General features: G+C 38.7%; 1 protein-coding gene across 5 annotated transcripts in view; it reads left to right on the plus strand.

Moving 5' to 3' along the window:
* Positions 1 to 20,689, plus strand: part of ANKIB1 (ankyrin repeat and IBR domain containing 1) — an 88,747-nt gene that overhangs the window by 4,799 nt on the left and 63,259 nt on the right. Inside the window, exon 2 of one of the 5 annotated variants that reach the window (XM_015617650.3) lies at positions 12,009 to 12,157. The exons of the other annotated variants lie outside the window; for them this stretch is intronic. The gene's annotated coding sequence lies outside the window, so the exon portion shown is untranslated. The remainder of the gene's footprint in view (positions 1 to 12,008; positions 12,158 to 20,689) is intronic. 5 annotated transcript variants of the gene reach the window in all.

The following is a 20,689-nucleotide window of genomic DNA, read 5'->3' on the forward strand; positions in this document are numbered from 1 at the left end:
TCTCTTTGCTGAATGTTTGGGATCCTTCCTAGCCCAGGTGGCTTTATGAAGCATTGTGTTACAGTGTTGCAAAGAAAAGTTACTCTTGTAACTTTTCTGTTCCATACTGACAAGGAAGACAAAGAGACAAAATTAATCCTCTAAAAGCAAGGTTTATAATTGTGCGTAAACTTACATCTGGAAATCAGTGTTTGTGCGCAACCTTCAGTATAGTAACATTATTCTCTGACAATAACTTAATGTAGTTTAGTGTATAGTACATAGTGACAACTGAGGCACTATAAATTCTGTATAAAGTAGTTTTTCTGTGCAGGCTTCTGTGTTGGCAAAAAATTTAAATTTCTTGGGGAATTTTCCTACTTAAAGGAGTTACCCAGTGGCTTGTGATTACCATTTTGACACACCTGAAGAACTTGCAGTAGACATGATATGGAAGACTCCCCATGCTTTCTCTGCCTGGCTGAGTGCAGTGACTTTAAGGGATAAGGGACGATGATAAGTCCCTGCCCAGTGCAGCAGCGGGGTATCTCTTCTGTGGCTGCCTTACCTTCCCAAATGCCCTTACATAATACTTAGGAGCCTCTGCACATGAAACCAAATAGTAACAAGGATGATGGTTCATCTAGCTTGGTGCTGCCAAGGTTAAGTTGATCTATACCCTGCATCAAATCTGTTCCCATAAAGCCAAAAAGATGGACCATTGTCGCAGGAGACTCCCTTCTGATGGGAACAGAAGGCTCAAAGAGAAGGACCTCCTTCTTGGGGAAATTCTTGCTTCCCTGAGGCCTGGGTTAAAGATGTGGAAAGTTTCCTATCCTGGTATAGCCCTCAAATTAATATCCATTATTTCTTTCTTTTTTTTTTTGTTTTCAGGTAGGCAGCAGTGAAGTTGCAACAAGAAGTATGAGGGCAATGAAAAGAAATTTCAGGGCTTTGGGTAAGATTCAGGAGCATAAGTAGTTTGCTTCACTATCCTTCCAGTTTCAGGGAATGATGAGGGAATAATCAATTCCTGGCTCCAAGCCTAGTGTGACTGGCAGAATTTTGGGGGGTAAAATAATGGGTTGGTTTACATGACACCAGCCTTCTGGCGACAGACAGTGTACACCTATCTCAAAGGGAGAGAAAGATCTTTGCACAGGACTTAGAAGAGCTCATTAGAAAAGCTTTAAACTAGACTTGAAGAGGGAAACTGATAAAACCAGGCTCACTAGAGATAAGCCTGGGGGCAGCACACCCTGTGTGAGGGATGGTGTGCTAGTGATGTCCTTTGATCTTCTGTTTCAGTGAAGATAGGGGATGAAGATCTATCTGGCAGCAAAGACAGGTGGTTATCCATGTGTTAGAAACAACAGGAGCATCTAAGATTGGGCATACAGGAATTAGGACTTCTTCCCCAAAAGAGGTGGAGGTATAAATAGCCTGACTGAAGTGCTTCTGCTCCAGTGCATGCAGCACAGGCAGCAGGAGGAGCTGGAAGCCATTGTGCAGCAGGAAAATTATGATATAATTGCCATTACGGGAACATGGTCATTGTGTGATGACTCACAACTGGAGGGCTGCAGCGGATGGCTGTAAAATCTTCAGAAGGGATAGGCAAGGAAGAAGAGGCAGTGGAGTAGCGCTGTGTTTTAGGGAGTGCTTGGATTGTCTAGAGCTTAATTATGGCCAATAGGGTTGTTTATGGGTGAGAGTCAGGGGTAAAGGCCAACAGTGCAGATATCCTGGTTGTGAGTCTCTTACATCTAGCCAGCTTGCAGAGGCAGACAAAATATTCTCTGAGCACTTGTGAGAAATTTTACAATCACTAGCCTTTTGTTCTCCTGGGGAACTTCAGCTCACCAGATGTCTGCTGGAAATACAATGCAGTGGAGGGGAAACGTCTAGAGGAAACAGTTCTCGGAGTGTCTGGAAGAGAGCTTCCTGGCACAGCTAGAAAAGGTGCCCTGGTGGACTTAGCATTCACAAACAGAGAAGCACTTGTGGGTGATGCGATGTCTGGAGGCTGTCTTGGACACAGTAATTGAGAAATTATAGAGTTTTCAGTTCTTGGAGAAGTAAGGAGGGAGTCATCAGAGCTGTTACCTTGAACTTTGGGAGGCCAGACCAGCATATTGAGGACACTGGTTGAAAAACTTTTGGGAGGCATTCCTAAAAAGGGGAGAAGTCCAGGAAGGATAGACATTTTTGAAGAAGGAAATTCTAGAAGTGCAGAAGCGGGCTGTCCCCATGTGCCTAGAGAAGAGCTGTTGAGGGAGAAGAGCAGCCTCACTGAACAGTGCTCTGGTTTGAAATTAGGAAAAATAGGAGAGTCTGTGGCCTCTGGAAGAAGGAGCCAGTAACTCAGGAGCACTGCAAGGAGATTATCCAGGGAGAAAATTAGAAGGGCCAATTAGAACTTAATCTGGCTACTGCTGTAAAAGTTGATAAAAAGTGTTTCTATTAATATACCAGTAACAAAAATAAGGCCTAGGAGTATCCTTATCCTTTATTGGATGAGAGGGTGACAAAGTGACAAAAGATGAGGAAAAAGGCTGAGGTACTTAATGCCTTCTTTTCCTTAGCTTTTAATAATATGACCAGCTGTTCTTTGGGGACCCAGCCCCCTGAGCTGGAATAAAGAGACAAAGAGCAGAATGAAGGCCCTGTAATCTAAAGGGAGAGGGTCAGAGACCTTCTATGCCACTGACACACTTGTAAGTCTATGAGGCTGGGTGGGATCCACCTGAGGGTACTGATGGCACTAGCAGAAGTTCTCACAGAAGCACTTTCTGTCATTTCCCAGCAATCCTGGTTAATGGTGGCAGTCCCAGGTGACTAGAGGTTAGCAAATGTGACACTCATGTACATGAAGGGTTGGAAGGAGGATCTGAGGAAATACAGGCCTGTCAGTCTGACCTCAGGGCCAGGTAGTGTCATGGAGCAGATCATCTTGAGAGCTATCACATGGCACATACAGGACAGCCGGGGGATTTGGCCCAGCCAGCATGGGTTTGTGAAAGCCAGGTCCTGCTAGACCAAGCTGATCTTCTAGGACAGAGTGACCTGCTTAGTGAATGACCAAAAGGTTGCGGAAGTTCTCTACCTAGACGTCAGTAAAGGTAAAAGATGTCAGCCTTTGACACCATTTCCCACAGCATTCTCTTGGAGAAACTATTTCCACTGGCATACTCTTCTCTGGGCGGAAAAAAGTGTTGGATGTCCAGGCTCACAGAGCGATGGTGAATAGAGTTACAGGCAGTTGGTGGCTGGCCACTTCCCTAAGGCTCAGTATCGCACTCTGTCCTACTGAATATGTTCATTGATGGTCGGGAAGGGGGCATCCAGTGCACCCTCTGATGACACCAAGCTGTGTGGGAGTGTTGGTCTACTGGAGGGTCAGAAGGCTCTGCAGCAGGATCTGGACAGGCTGGATTGATGGGCTGAGGCCAGTGGTACGAGATGCAACAAGGCCAAGTGCTGGATCCTGCCCCTGGGTTACAACAGCCCTATGGAGCACTACAGGCTTGGGGTGAGTGGCTGGAAAGCTGCCTGCTGGAAAAGAACCTGGCGTTTTGGTCAACGTGATGTCAGCTAGGGGTAGCCTGTGATATAACTTAGTGGAAAAGTGATAAAAATGGTTGTGCCTAATTGTGAAAATTCTTACACAGTTTAATTTTGTGGTAATTGTCTTAATTAAAATAATTACTTTTGTAAAATGTCCTATAGGGATGTTAGTAATCTCTCACTTCCCCTCTCCCATCCCCACCTTCCTTGAGGAAAGATATAGTTCTGGCGGTTTCAAAGCTTTTTCAGGGAAAATGAACTTAACATGTATAATGTTAATTATATATGTCCTAATGGCATACTTGTTGACTTATTTATAGACTCTCTGATCAATTGTGATTAAATAAGTTGGAAACTGATTCTCTGCCACAAGTACTTCACCTGATGATCACTTTTCTTGGAATTTATCATAGAAAATAATTAGATTTTTCTAGTTTATAATTCTGCTTTTTAAACAAGCCCTGCTTGTTCTTATAGCAGGTATTTTAAGAGATGGTAGGAACATTGTGTCCTGTTTGTGTTCTGGTTTTGACCCTGACTCTAAATTGCTACAAATGAAATAACTTAGAGGAGGAAATTCTATTTGATATATTTATTAGTTTGAGTCCACTTAAGATTTCCGCTTCAGGGAAGTTCCATAGATGTTAGTTGCAATAAACAATGTCCCCTGCCTTTTTATTTTAAATGGATTTCTAAGAGGAATTTTTGATGACAAAGTTACAAATGATATATTTGTATCAAAAATGTTGTGTAGAAACTCAAAACTGACTGTATTAAAAAATCAATTCTTTAGGATGCTCAGATAAAGCCCTGTTACGAAACAGCCTTTGGAGAAATATCTGACAAATTATGAGAAAAGGTCACGATACATACTTGTCAATATTTTTGCAAATAAAATACATCAAATACTGGTTCTATTAAAATTTATTGTGGGCTTAAGAAGAGGAATTTTAGGACAGTTGTAGTTCATTAATGAACTCGTCTCTGACTGTTACGGTTCTGCTGTGATATGCAGCTGTGTGTTTTTCTTTGTATTTCTATCAATTACTATGTGTGCAAGATGTGCAAGGCTGGATACACACATCAGGACTAATTTTTGACAGTAGCATTCTGTAAATGCTGTTGCAATAGAATTTTCCCCATAAGTATTTTTTTCCTTATTAAGGAAAAAAAAAATTAATTTTTTATTTCTTGCCTCTGTAAATTACTCGCAGAATTGTCATTTTTATAACATTTTTTATTTTTTAATCCAGGTGACTCTGTTGTGTTTTAGATCTCTTAAGCAGCTGAGGGACAAGCAAATATATTCATCTCCGTTTGTCTCTGCTATGTTGTAAGTCTACAGACAGACGTGTAGAAATGTTGTGGCAGAGTAGATCCCAGAAAATCTCCTGTTAATTTCTTGAATGAAAAATGGTGAATTTCATCAATGTGAAGAAACTGCAGAAATGTGTACCTACTAAACTATGAAGACCAAAGTTCCAGCTGTACTAATAATGCAGGTTATACTTTTTAGCATTGTAAGAACTTCACTGACTGATAAAGTTATTTGTATACCCGTAGGTTGGAGATCTTGATATTTTAAACCTTAAATCTTGAGACCCAGCTGTATGGCAAACTTTATGATAGCAGAACACAATTCTTCAGCAATGATTTGGCACATTTATTCTGTAGAAGTAGATCTAATGCAAAATTGTACTAGCAAATAGTCTAGAGACTCAGGTCTATGAAGCATTGTGAGTTAAATACTCTAAGACAAAGCATTTGTTCTTTATGAAAGAATTCCTGGTACTTGCATTCTCTGAAGGTTTGTGTATGCAAGTACACAGCCTGCAGTACTGAGACATTACTAATAGCTCTGTAGCTTATTGCAATATAAGTATACAATGACTCTTAATTTAGGCCCTTTTTCCAGACTTCTTGGGAGTCACTGACACAGATAGTTTGTGTATTTAGTTCTCCATATTTAGAAGGATGTGTTGGAGAGAAATCTTTCATTGGAGCTATTTCAGTGAGTCACCAAGTGCAAACTGCCCATTAAAAAAAATACCGAAGAGGCTTTATTTGGTGACTTACTTGTGTGTTGAAGTACAAGTTCTTTGTAACATCCCATTTACCAACCTGTTAATTAGTTAAAATTAAACTGCATGGAAGTCCTTTATCCTTTTCAGGACATGATAATTAGTATTCAGTAAAATTAAATGGTGCAGCTTTGCATTTATAATCTTAATTAAGTACCTGGATGAGGTGATGGAATGCACCGTCAGCAAGCTTGTTGATGACACCAGGTTGTGTGGGTTGGAGGGCAGGGCTGCTCCTCTGAGAGACCTCAACAGTCTGGTGAAATTGGCTGACAAGAACCTCATGGTTGGTGTTCAGCAGAATCTGAACGTAGGAACAGAATAACTGCACAGTAGTGTAGGCTGGGAACCGATGGCTGGAGAGCAACATCACAGCAAACAATGTCACTTCGCTGGTGGACACTGAGTTGAATGTGAGTCAGCAAGGTACCTTTGAGCAAGTCTGAAGCCAGTCGCTGAGAGAAGTGAGTATTTCTGTCAGCTTGATGTTTGTGTGATGGCATCTAAAACAGTGTCTAGTTTTGTGCTTCTTGGTGTAGGAGAGGAGCTGATGTTCTGAAGCAGGCCTAGAGGAAGACTGTCAGGATAATTAGGGTACAGAAGCACATAATGTAAAAAGAGAAACTGGAAGAGCTGGGTGTCCTCTGTACAAAGAAGACTAGGGCGGTGGATCTTGTTTGCAGTTAATAGGAGCGTACAGAAAAGACAGAACCAGACTCTTCTTGGAGGAGCTGGGTGACAGGGCTAGAGACAACAGAAAAAGTTCAAGCAAGGGATATTTCAATTAGACATTAGGAATAATTGTCATCATTAGGATGGTCAGATATTGGGATAAGTAGTCTGAAGAGGCTGTGGGATCTCCATACTTGGAGATAATCTGATCTTAGTTGAGAATGGCATTGAGCAGCCTTTAAAGCTCTGAAGACTGCCTTGAGTAAAGGATAGAAGCTGTTGACCTCCAGAGCTTCCTTCTAATGTAAATAAGTGCTTGCTCCATATCTCATGATATGGTTGCACAACTGTTTTCTCTCTCCTCTGCATACAACTGGTTCTGACCCAGCTGATGTGTTTGGTTCAGAGGGCTCTGGAGTTCTGGAGAGAACAGAAAAATATCTTAAATAAACTGTATTATATGGCTCAAATCCTGTTTTTTAACGACTTCTGCATAGTCAAAGTTTATAAGTGATCAGTTTAATGCTTTGAATTTTCACATCTGTCATGAAATAGATTAATCTTTAATGATTTTTTTTTCCAGAATGTTGCATGTTAAGGGTTTTTTTTCTGTAATATGGCTTACTGTTAGAAGAAGTAGACCAATTGCTTGTGCATTCTTTCAGGCAATGAAATAATTAATAATTGTAATTTGAATACTGGCTTATTCTAGTTTTTATTTGTTTTTGAGGTTGGGTATTTTTTGTGTGGTTGGTTTGTTTGGGATTTTTTCACTCTACAATTCATAAATTCAGACTTTCTCAATAAGCAAGCTGCCTGAAGTTTATAATTACTTACTTAATAAAGAATAAAAAGTTAATTTCACTTGTTTGGAATTGGAGTTAGGCAGCATGTTCTAGTATAAAATACTTTGTTGTAATCTTTAATTAAAAACATAATTTGGAGGGTTTAGTCTTTGTTACTCTGGATGTATTTGCAATGTAAAGTGTGCAAACCTAATAAAACAGTCACATAATTTTACTGTAAATGTGATGTAAGTTGCCTCATTTGGTCTTTATTTCATGGAAATACCTCTTAAGTTCATTCAGAAATCTTGTTGATTTTTTTGCTGTATGTATTTTGCTTCATGTATATATGAATAGGAAATCAGTATGGAGAAACAGAGTTTTAAAATAAGTCGTCAAGAAGATGATTGGTAATTTTTTTATCCCTACCCCTTTTCTTTTAGCTGTCTGTATAGTTTTCTACTATACGAATAGATGATGAAGATAATGAGTCACATTTCTCTTTAATTACTCACAAGCCTGAAAGGTATACTGAATTAATTTCGGTTTTGTTAGGTCGTGGTATTAAGGTAGCCATGAAGAGCTACTGATAATTATGTCCCTTGTTATTTTGGAAATATAGAAAGGTTCTCACATTTAGAATCTACTCATGAGCGCAAGGGAAGAAATCCTAAACCCAAAACCATATGTTTTTTGGGAATAACTTCTGTATATATAATACAATTTCTAAGAAAACAAAACAGTATTTTCTGAGAGTCTTCAGCATGTTGTAGCTTCTTCAAAGGAATGATGACATCCAGATCAAAGCAGACTGGGTTAGTGCTAAATGGTGGTGTTCAAAAAAGTGTTTTTGAAACATAAAACCTCAGTATGAACTTTGAACAGAAAAATATTCTTGAAACAGTCTACCCGTGGCTTACTGTGAAACTAAATCCTTTCACATTCCTCAAAGCCAGACAGTTCATCCTAATCATGCCTTTAGTTATTGTATACTTTTATTTTCCCCAGTACTGCCTGAGCCTGATTACTGTAACTGATGATTCCTGTTCTCTTTCTAAACTGCCCACCCAGCTGCTGTATCCAAACAGCTGAGGGCACACAAGAAATGTTCTGATGCAATAATTGTATGTTGTGGCCCAAATTCCCTACAGCTGAGGGATAACAAATCATTTTTATTTAAATGTGCTACATTCTATGAAATGAAAGTGGCTTTAAAATCTCTCCATGCAGAGTTGAAGATATGAGAGCAGTATTCAGTTTTCAAAATGAATTCAATGAGATATGAGGCTGCAAAATGCAAAGTTTTGGGCTTTTTAAAATACAGTTTGCCATTCTAATTGATTAAGAAATAAGATTTCCATGTCACTCAGGCACTTGATTACATCCTGAAAAAATGAGCAAGCTTTTGCATAGGTGGATTATATGCCTTTTAGAGTAGGTGGTTCCATCATCCCTGTTTCCTGGAACATTCCAGCCTCATGCCCTTCTGTTGCAACACAATAGGTTTTCACACACACCACGGTTTGAAAAGGGAGTCTCTTGTATTTATTTTCTCTCTTTATAGAGGTATATTTTGATTACTGTATATTGTTAGTCATGGCTGGTTTTTAAGCTATTAGATGTTTGCTTCAGAGATACTTCTTACTTTATAACAAATACTCTTCCATTTCTCTCACTTCTTGTCAATTGCTTTTTTGCCTTCTATATTTTCTAGAGAGTAGTTTAGTGCAATTGGAACATCCTTCTTGCTGTGCAGGATGTTGTATGAGTGATACCAGAGTAGATTTTTAAAGCTGTTCATGCCTGTTGAAATTTTCAGAAGACCTTAAAACTGAAATCCTCTAGCAAGTATCTCAGCCCTACTGATAAAGTATTGTTTCTTCATATCAATTGAAAATCAGGTCCACAGATTGTTCTCCATTAAGTTTTAAGTCTATTATGAAATATGGTGCAGCAGGTTTAGTGTTATAGAGGGGAAGGAACGTGTTATTGTTAAACATCTCCGTTTAGATGTTCAAAGTGCAGGTGGAGAGGACTACATCAGATATATTTCTCACCCACTTCAGGACTGTGTTTGTTCAAAAAGCTTTGTGCCAGTTTAGTAGGTGTTCTCACTGGAGTCCTGCTGGGCCCCTGCAGCTACACTAACTCTTTTTCACCAATACTTGCTTTTTGACTGTCAGGGTAGGAGAGCTTGGATTTTTCCCTCTAGTAAATGCAAGCTCACCTTTGTCCTTTTACTGCTCGTTTGAGAGGGATTTTGTATTTCCACACAAATCTTACTTGCCTAGTGTCAGACACCTGAATAGCATCAGCTGCTGCTATTAACAATCATGTAGGGTGTTACTTAGTGAAATTAAAACTGGACTCAGACAGGGGTACCTGTTTTGTTGACATTTTTGTAAAGGGTTGAGGTGAAGCCGCTATATCAGTTAGTTTGCATCCTGATACGCTTTGGTACTCCTTTTTACACTGTGCAGTGTGGGTTATTGCAAGCTTAGATGCAGTTTGCAGCAGCCAGTGCTACCTTTGATACTGTGGTAACTGCTCTGTGTCTGCAGTCTCCCATTCCACCCAGTAACATCTTCTAGTTTGTGCTCCATCCACTGTCCCTTTCTGAGTATATGGCCACTGTCACAGTAATGGCTGCTAAAATAATGCTGGACTACAAAAGAAAATTAATGAAAACTGTTTTGACTTTAGCTAATACAGTGGTACTGCCTTGTGTCTAGCACGCAACCGTGAGCTTTGCACAGTTTGCACATACATTAGTGATGTTTCTGTGTCTGTCTGCACTTCAGTGTGAATAAACACTGTTTTGTAAGTATTTCCACTCCATACAGTATGCTCTGGTACAGATACTCCTGCCTCCCTATCACTGCTGCCATGCTCTGGCTGTTTGGATCATCAGCATCCAGGAAGAAAACTCAGAAGAGGGAATTGATCTGAGTTAGATCTATTCTGCTTCTCTGTACAGTCACCAAAATAAACCAAGAAGGGAAATTGTGGAAATATGGATAAAGAGAAGGGGTGTATCAGAAGCAAAAAGGGCCGTATCAGCTCTGGTGTCAATTAAAACCACTTTAGAAACTACAGTGTAAGTTTTTCAAGCAACATTAGTTTCATAAAAGGATACTGGAGGCAGATTTCCAGCTTGCTAAGTGCATGCTTCATAGTAACTATAAAAATTACTTTATAAATTCTGAAGCTTTCAGGGAAGTCTGATAGAGATCTCACACTCATCTGCTCAGGGAAGTGGGCCCTGGGGAGGAGAATAACCCAAGAAAAGAATAAGAAGTATAGCGGGAAAGTAAATGCGTGTTTTTGGGGCTTTTTTCTGGCAGAGAATGGGGGTAGGGAATGTTCTCTTGTGCCTTCTACTTTACAAGCAGGAAGAACTATTCTTAAATAAATGCCTGCATGTTACATTGGCACTGGAGCAGGTTTTTCATAAGGTGGTCACCAAGGGATTCCTGAGCATCACAACTGTGCAAGCTGCTGAGGCTGATACAGCCGGTTCCCCCAGCTTTCATCTCGTCTGGCGCTGCTTGTCTTTGGTCCCGCAAATCTCTACAACTGGCAGTGGGATTTTTCTTTTAACAAACTGTATCCTTGGGCCTTACCCCAGTGGATTTCTGTCTCATTTTGAGACAGCCAAATATAAGTTTGTTAGTACCTAGTAAATGTTGGATTGATGATTGAACTTTCCTAGGCATAGGACAGGCTGCACAAGAACTGCTTTATGAGTCATGGTAGAGGAGGCTGAATGGGCTTGTCAAGCTGAAAGAGAGACATGGTGACAGACAGCAATGAACCCGCTCTTCTACATCAGCTGGCTGGATTCCATAGTCTCAAGTGGCCATGCACCATCTTGGGCTGGATATCTGCTGTCACTGCCTTGCAGCCAGGTTTGATAAACTTCAAAGTTTCCTTATGTGAGGAGGCATGCCTAGCTGTGGAGGCAGCAGGAAGGGAATGCATGTCCCAGTCCCAGCAGCACCACCACAGCAGGGGAAGCCCATGTGCAGATGTCCTCTGTGACTTTGTGAGCGGCATTCGGAAATAGCACTGGCTGAGAACCTCCTGTGCAGTGTCATTGACACCTCCCGCGTCAGGAGGTGACCTGGATCTTTCTGTTCTGCAGGACCTCCCTGTCTCATGTAGCAGCAAATAAGGGACACAGAGGTCCTAAAAGTCACCTTACCTAGCCAGAAGTACCAGATCCATGGGTGAGGTAGCTGTGCTTCAGCACTGTCGGTCGTTCTTTTCTTACAACTGGGAACAATGAAGCAGATGTGGAAGGAACAGAGGCAGTGATGAGCATAAACCGTGTGGACTCAACATTATGTATGTTGATAGTAGATGGTGGTGTGAGCAAGCAGCATTAGAAACAAAAGGAATGTAAGTCCAATAAATGCTGCTTTTCAGATGCTTGCTTGCTGGCACAGTAACCATCTGTAGAAAAAAGGAAGGCAGCAGTTTTCCATAAAAAAAACCTCAACAGAAACATCCTACTGAAATCTGGGCAATACACAAGGGTCAGTGCATGGACAAGGCATCAGAGGATCTTGTGTACTGGGTACCAAGCCAAAGACTTGTGCTCAGGAGGGGAGCATTACCATATGATTATTAGCAATCTGAGATTGAACAGGCTTCAATCTGGTACCACAGGTGATCTGGTTCTGTTACAGTCCAGCACAACTGTCAATTGCAATCTAAATCTTTTTATAATGATTCCCTTTTTTTAGACTGCAGTGTTCTGGTTCAAAGTATAAAAAGTAAAATATTTTCTGACTGTGTTGAATGCTTAAATCTGTTTCTGAATAGAGAAATTTTCTCCATATTGGGAAGGCTGGTAAAATTTTTCAGGTATGCTTCAACTATGCAAGGGTTTTCTGTGAGGTATCTCCTTGTTCTTTCCCAGGAAACATGAAGAGCAGTAAAGAGAGTGACAAGCTTTACAGACTACAGGAGAACATGGGAACGAGAAAATTGGTGGAAGAGAGGCAATTCTGGGAGGAAGTTTCCTTTCATTTGTTGTTGCAACGAAGTAGAGGAGTAAAAAGAAGCAAGGTGTGCATATGTGATACTTTGAACATTGCCAGAGTAAGAGAAAAGGCTCATAAGACTGCTTATACTCTCCTCTCTCCTTAATAGCACCTATCTGTAGTCTTTCCTTGATAATTAATTCAGCATTTCTCAGAGAAAGAGGTTTTTCATAAGAAAATGGGGAGGGAAGTCTAAAATAGTTCAACATTCTTAAATGACAGAATATCACTATTCTATCTCAATGTACAAAATATTTTGGATGTCCTTTATAGGTTTCCTGCATTCTGGCTGAATCTACCATGTTAAAAGGAGATTAGCAGGCACCATCCCTTTATGAAGTATAGTTTGCCAAAGTACTGGTGATGAAAGCCAGGGTCTGATTTTGTAGGTCTAATCTCAGAACTGACAATCTGTGTTCAGTCTTGTGGAGAAGCTGTGAAAATTCTGTTTCGGGTTATTTTTTCGGTACAAATATGATTTTCTTTAGAACTCTGTTAATTAAAACTGTGCAACCCCCCTGCATTTTGTCAGATTTAACCTCTCTCTTAAGAACTAACTTTTTGACTGATTACTGGAGGTGAGTTAAGATGATGCAATTTTTAAAACATTCCAAGACAGGGTTGTTGAAGAGTAGATGCCTTAAGCAAGATGCTGTTCCTGGAATATTAGTATAAATTATGTAATATGATGTAATAATTAGCAGACGTCAATAAATGTGATGTCCTGAGGATCAGTCAATGGAATACCATAATGGAATCACAAACTTACTCAAATTCCTTGCAGAAGTTGGCAAAATACATTTGTTATAATCTGGTTGAATTTTCAAATGGCGTATCCCATGGTCCCTTACTTAGAAGTCCTAAAGAATCCAAAGAGCTTTGGGAAAGAGTGAGGGTCCATTGCATGCAGAAGTCACTGGTTTAAAGATGATTATGGATATGGATGGAAATAAAGAGTTTCCACAGTGGTTGAAGGTTACTGATAGACTCAGATAGATGGTAATTAGTGATATCACAAACAGTGCCCACCGCAAAAGGATTTTACGAGACACAGTGGTGGATATAGAATTCAATATAGCTAAAGCTGAAAGATTGGCATGGTTGGAGGGAAAAAAGTGTCCTATATTTATATAGAATATATATATATATATATAATATATATTATATATATATATATTTATATTGCAGTTAATAAACAAGATCTCAAAGTTACATTAAAAACTCTGAAGAAAATTAGCTTAGTCCTTAGCACCACTCCAAAAAGTAAATGAAGTGTCAAAATAGAGGCCATGACGTGGATCCGTTCATTTTGCATGTTCTAAATTAAAAAGGTGTTAGTGGCATTGGAAATAGATCAGAAAAAGCAGAAATAATCCTAAAAACAGCACTTCTTCAGAATTAGGGCTAGTCTATCTGTAAAAGAGCAGAAGATTGGTATGACATAAGGGTGATCACTTATAGAAGGTGATGAGATAGAAATCTCTAAAATCACAAGTGGAATGGAGAGAGCAAATATGAAAAGTTTCTTTGCTGTCTGCCTCTCAGTTCTTGTAGACAGTTAAAATGAAATTTAACAAATTGCCAGTTAAAACCAGATATTTCTTCACAATGAATAATTAAGCTGTGAGATTTCAGGATGCTCTGTCTGTTAAAACTTCCCATAGATTTGGGGAGGTTTTGAACAACATAGTGGAAGAAAAATGCAGTACAGTTTATTAATATAAAATTAGCATATCTACCTCAAAAATTCATCAAGTGGCAAATTGCTGGAGACTGGGAGAGTGTTGTGTAAAAGTATCCATCTGTTCTTGCCCAGTTTTTGTACTTTTCATTACATGTACCATTTCATCATGGTACACTTTGCTATTAACTCTCGACAAGGAATGAGATGAGAAGACAAAGAATTATCTGATCCAATATAGCCATTATTATGTTTAAAACAAAATGGGAAATAAAAATGCATATATTGGTAGCAAAGAACTTTTAAAAGAACTGGAGTTATATATTGTCTGATTTTTTATATGTGAAGTCTAAAACAAATAGAAATTTGGCTGCAAACCAGATATGAAATTGTTTCATGAAAGCCTGCAATGTTGACATATAAACAGTATTAGTGATAAATGACATAATTAGATTATCTGGTGATCATTAATAACATTTAAGTATATATATAATGAAAATAATTTTCAGCTTGCCTTAGCTAATGTCTTGAAACAGAATTGCTGTTAGGGATCAAATTCTTTCAAAGTAGGAATAAACTAGTTTTTTCCCAATTTGGTGTCTTAGATATTTATTCCTAAGCAAAATTCAGATTTATTTTTGAGGATTAACACTTTTTTTTTACAAGTCAGTCTGAAATAACTTCCAAAACAGCAGAGGATTCTTACCAGTCTTTGTCAGACCTAATTTTTAATTTATGCTACAACCCTTCCAAATCTACAGAGCTGAAAAAAACCTGTAGGTTTTGCTCTTTTTCATTTTGTAAAGGCTTGTTTCATATTTTTGTAATTTCTCTCTTTTAAGTTGTGTGATGGAGCTATAAAAGGTTAAAAGTTTTACTTTCATAGACTGTTTTAGAAGCCAGGTAATTTTTCAGATTCCCAGACTGAAAATCAATTGAACCCAGAGTCTCAAGAACACATTGGCTCCAAGAATCTATTACAACTTTTTAAGTATTGGACATGTGGGTGCAAAGAAGAAGACTCGTGAGTAAATATAAGTGTTGAATGAAGAATTCTGATTTCAGGACAAGATCAATCACTAAGTTGCTGGACTAAAGAAATTTCTTCCCTTAGCAGATTATTCATTGTCTGGTTAAGCTTTTTACAGCTCTTTTTGTAGTAAGTAAGTAGGACTTTCTGCTGTTGGGAAAATAATGGATTCTGTCAATTTCTAAGTTTGCAGTCAAGGAAAACATTTTGTGGCATGCAGAAGAAGCTAAATAAAACACAAATGCAACTCCTGCAGGTCTTTTAACATATTTTAAACTCATTTTGTTGTTTCCACAGAATTCCTCTGGAGAGGATATCTGAGATTCTGCCAGAAATTTAGCACCATCCTGATCCTTTCAAATTAATTAAATCTTCGTTTTCTTAAGTGCAGGGATAGGAGTCCTTACTGCCACTAAGGATTCTTTATTTCTCTGTACCTAAAAACTTGCTCAGTTTCTTCTCTGAAAAATCATGGACTATTTCACAAGTCTGGGCACTAGTTTTTATCTAGAATGTGCCGGATAACGTCTTTATCTTTTGCTGTATCAAGTAGCCATTTACCTAGGTCAAACATTGCTTTGACATAATAGTTTTGGATCATCAAGTGTGGCAGAGATTATATCTTGCCTCAGATACCTTTGAACAGCCTTCTTGTCTGCCTGCCTTTAGCTTTTAGCATAACCACAGAACGATGTCCAAAGAGATTAATCCACTCTTATGAAAATTGCTGTTAAAGTTGAAAATTGCTAAAATACTTTGAAAGATAAATAATTTGATTATATAGGCTGATCAGGTGAAGCATGATGTAGTTTGTGTGCTAAACCAGCAAACAAAACTATTCCTAGGTTTCTACAACTGTATTGCAATAATTTAAGATGCAAACTGGTTAGTCTTAGTCAGTACAAATGCCACTGGATTTGTTGGAGCACAGATGCTCTTTTATTGTTATGACACATTTCTGCATGAACAGAGAGTTTTTTGTTTTCAGGCATAATAAGAAATTGAAACAGTGGATGCAATAGTGAAATGTTCCAGCAGACACAAGATGTAAGAATTGGTGACCTGGATGTCATGGTTCAGAATATAAAGATTGGGGTTTATATCAAAGTTTTGCTATTTAAGAAAGACTGTAAGAGACAAATGTAACAAGATTTTTAAAAGAATGATTAAAATATATATATATATATATGTCTGTGGTTTTGCAATATTCTTTGGGCATGTGACCTGAAGTTTATGCCAGGCAGAAGTGAGCAGAAAATTCCCCAGTTGATGCTCCCAAACTTCACAACAATATTACATGTGAAAAGAACAGAGAAAAAGTAAAATTTAAAATTCTTTTATTTCTGTCATAGAACATATGCTTTCTTCACTTATGGCTTAGATTTTTTTTAAAAATGTTTATTTTAAAGCACATTATAACATTTGTTTTTCCTTAAGCATGGATGTCAGGATGGGTAGTAATATTAATTGTTAGTTTATATTTCTTTTTGTTTCTGAAGGAAACTTGATTGTCCTGACTAGAGGGAGCATTTTATTGATAAGCCGCTTAGGTATATACTAATTTAGAAAGATTCAACAGGAAAAAAATAATCATAAGAGACTTATGCAGCCTCAGCCATTTCCTAGAAATAAAAAAATGCCAGAATAAGGAATGTTTGGCCAGGATAATCACAATTCACCTACTTGTGTAGGCCCATTATTAATATGTCCTTTAGTTAAAATAAAAACCTACTAGTTTTTGCCTTATTTGTCTCTCATGATAATGGCCCATGGATGGGGAAAGCTGTGTGGAGTCCTTTCTCCTTTCAACCTACTGCTGTTTTCCCTTGTTTCCTGCATTTTTCTTGCTCCTGGCAGTTCAACCAGGCTTTTTACTTCTGCTGCTCTTTTTCCACTGTCTTATCTGGTTGCCAGCAGGAATAGTGAGAGCATAGGAGAAATGGCATGAGTGCTGTTGCTGTCTTCTCTGTCTGGCTTCAACATGACCCCTGGATATGATCACAGGGGAAGTTCGACTCACCATCAGACACCGTGTCTGTACAGTTATTTATGATCCCAGCATCTGTACTGTTACTTCTGGTGAAAGCTTTGTGGAAATAGTTGAAGAACTCTACTAAAATGATAAAGATTTTACTACTTGGGTAAAACTAGATACTTTTTTTCAAACTGATTCTTGAAAATTTTTCTAATATTAAGCCTGTGTAATGTTATGTTTCATGTAATTCTTATGCCAAATGGGTCAGATTTTGCAGAATTAGTGTCTCTGGTACCTTGCATTTCTCCTTCTTCCTTTCCTTGCCTTAAATGGGAAAGGTCAGTAACAGTCAGTTTTACAAAGAACAGCAGTCATTTGTATTGTAATAGTGTCTGCATCAGTCCCTAGGTATGCTGGTTATGTTAGTAGGAGAACTGATAAAAGAAGTAATAGAACTGCATGACCAGCAGGTCATTCTTCTCAACTCTGCTCTTGTGAGTTGTCTCTTGGAGCACTGTGTCCCATTCTGAGGTCCCCAGTACAAGAATTACCCGGTTGGAGTGAGTCCAGAGGACTTTCACAAAAAGAGGCCTGAAATACTTCTCCTATGTTAAAAGGGTTGGAATTGTTCAGCCCAGAGTAGAGAAGGCTCTGGGGAGACTTGGGGACACCTTGTTGCAGCATTTCAGTCATTAATGGGGGTTCTGTGAAAAATGTAGAGGCTTTTTACCAAGGCCGGTTTTGGTAAGGCAAGAGGCATTGACTTTAAACAGAAAGAAATAGATGTGGATTGGATATAAGGAAGAAATATTTTATGATGAGGGTGGCAAGGCACTGAAACAGGTTCTCCAAAGTTGAGGATGCCCCATGATTGGAAGTGTTCGAGCTCAGGCTGGACAGGACTTTGAGCAGCCTTCTCTACTGAAAGATGTCCCTGTGTATGACCGAAAGGTTATTTTGATCTTTAAAGATCCTTTCCAGTACAAACCCTTCTGTGATTCAAGCTCAGGTAATACTGGATTTCTTTAAAATCTGTATTCTCTTTCTGGTTTATTTGGCTTGATACTCATCTTGAAGCCAAAAATCGTTATACAACAAGGTTGTGTTTCATTGTAATTACACCAGTGTCAAGAATAGTCTTCCTAAATACAGACTGTATATGACATACTATAATTAAATTTTGTTATCCATGGCCTTTACGTAAATTGTTAAACTGTTTGTATGCAGTGAAAAAAACAGCCAAATATTTCAGCAGAGGTGTTCTGGCAAAAGTTAAAAATACTTCTTCAAGTTTTGTGTTTATTTAAATTCATTTTAGATTAGATCCATTATATCTTTCACCATTTCCCTGCCAAAGTCAGAATTTTGCTGGTGGGTATATTAAACATTTTATCAGAAGTTCAGCAGTTGCAGTTCTCCTAGTTTTCTGGTGTACATAAGATGCAGGTGATGATCCTTGTCACTGCAGTTACCTGAATGGCTCATTCTTAGTTAGCAATGATGACTCTTGAGATTGTGGGGAGTCAGCACCATGATAAGCAGGGTGCTTGGACTGAAAAGAGCTATATAGTTTCAGAAGATATCTCTCAGAAATGTTGTAAAATGCTTCTTAAATACTGTGGAGAAAAAAACATACTTTGTTACAGGAATCATCTCATTTTAGATACACAATGATCTCCCAGATTCTCTGTTTAGACCTTAAATGAATGTGTTGCTTTGAAGGAATGCTGACTAGTTAAATTACCTCTTTGTTAAAAGGAAATTGATTTGTTCATTCATCTGAAAAAAATCAAGATCTCTTTGAAAGATCAGCGGGGTCACATTGTCTTTTAGCTTTACACGGAACAAAACCAGCACGTAAGAATGCCTCCAGGAAACAATAAAAGTATGTGCGTGTTTCTTTCTGGTCCGTTACATTTGTGAACAATGCTCGTCAACTGTCTCAGACAGCTGAATGTGCTTTCTTCACCTCCCACTAGAAAACATGGAAACAGATAGTCTTTTCATGTAATCAAGGTATATTTTACAAAATTGAATCCATAGATATTTATGCTATTGATATACTGCACAAAGTAGAGATTCAGTCTAGTCTTCAAAGTGTAGCTTGCTTAAGTGTAAGTAGGGAACTCTGAAAAAATTGCATATTCCTTGAAATGGTGTGCGGTGTTCTTTTCAGCACTTTAAGTTATTTGGGTAATAAAAGAGAAATTGCAGTAAGTGTTGGTTATTTTATTCAGAACATGCAACCTGCGGAACCATCACCAGTCTACAGATAGAGCACTGGTCCCTCCCAGTAGTGTTCTTATGAGCCAAGAGTCAGGGGTAGTATACTGTGATTGTTGCTTTCCTCTGACATTCTCAGATACAGCATATTTTGTGAGATTGGACATTGAAAAATCTAGATTTATTTGTTTTCCTCACCTTTTTACTTTATTTGAAATACATTGTTTATTATAAAACCAGTATGTTCTATGTTGAAATGTACTGACTTTAGATATTTGTTATTTCCAAATGAGACTGTATGCTTTTAGAAAGGAAAGTGTGCCATCTTATTGCAGGTGCCTGACCTTGTGTAGCTATCCTTACATTTGAAGATTTACTTTATAGGCCTCTTTCACATTTACAAGATCTAGTAAGAGACCCTATGAATTGATACACTTGCATATGAAAAAGCTTCCTCAAAATGAGAAACTTCTGCTTCAGGAAGATACTAAGGTTTCTAAATATATAAGGGTTTTTCAGATTTTACTGTGGAGTGTCCTTGTGAGCATCCCTATGTTGCCATCCTGTTGTTTCACCTTCTGTGGATGTCCCTTAGCAGACAGTAAGTTTTATTTCCTATTCTGGAGGTTTAACACTACTGAAAATGAAGTTGGCGTTAAAGCATTTTCCTGGCCAGATTCTACCGGTGGTTCTCCAGCAGGTTGGCTGTGGGCACTCATGCAGTTTCAAACTTGTTTACCTGTGTTGAGCTGAGCAAACAAACTTGAAAAATACATCCTGGACTCAGTCAAGGCCAGGGTCCAGGCACATTACACCCTATAGAGATTGGTAAGACAAGATCCCCATGAGGTTTTCTGTGGTTCTTTACGTTGCCATCTTCATTCCTCTTTTCATGTTCTAGCAGTGCTCTGTACCAGTACTGGTTGTCTTTACTCTTACTTTTTCAAGGCAGGTCAGTTGACAGAAATACACAAATTTCTTCAGACTTTCTGCCCCATACATCATCAGTCTGTGAGTCCCGTCTGTCCCTTACTCTCTGAGCTGTTGCCTTGTAGCTCTTGGTGGTGGTTTCTCTGTAGTTTTTTGTCTATTGAATCTTATTTCAGATAGGACACTCATTTGTCTTAAGTAACAACCCAGCTCAGTCCAGTTAATCTCACAGCTAAGCAAAGTGTGTTTGGATGCTTTTTGCAGAGAGACTCCCATCCTCTGGGCACAATGTGTGGTGAGGGTAGGGAGAAACCAGAGGAGCAACACTGAACTGTGACTGAACTGTGTTCACATTGCCAGCATGGGAGGTGTTGCACTAATTAAGAACATTACCAATCTGTGGTTCATATTCTCTAGTTTGTCACTGATGCTTAGCGTCCTGTGAGTCATCAGCTGCTGCTACCTCTTTATACAGGTGCTGGGTGACACTTGTTCACTTCTTCATGATGAAAAAGGTGATGCTCTCAGCTTTGGCCTGTGAGACAGAAGTGACTCTTACAGATCTTTAATAAACTGACAATGTTTTATGCACTGTACCTAAAGTGTACTGTTACTTTAGTCAGTGGAACAGCCTATAGTGAGCTTTTTATACTAAAACAGTGTGCTTGGGATTAAAATGCCAGAACTATGTCTGTCTGTAGCTTGGTTTAACCTAATA

This window comes from Parus major, chromosome 2 (genome assembly GCF_001522545.3).
Source record: "Parus major isolate Abel chromosome 2, Parus_major1.1, whole genome shotgun sequence".
NCBI classification, from domain to species: Eukaryota; Metazoa; Chordata; class Aves; order Passeriformes; family Paridae; genus Parus; species Parus major.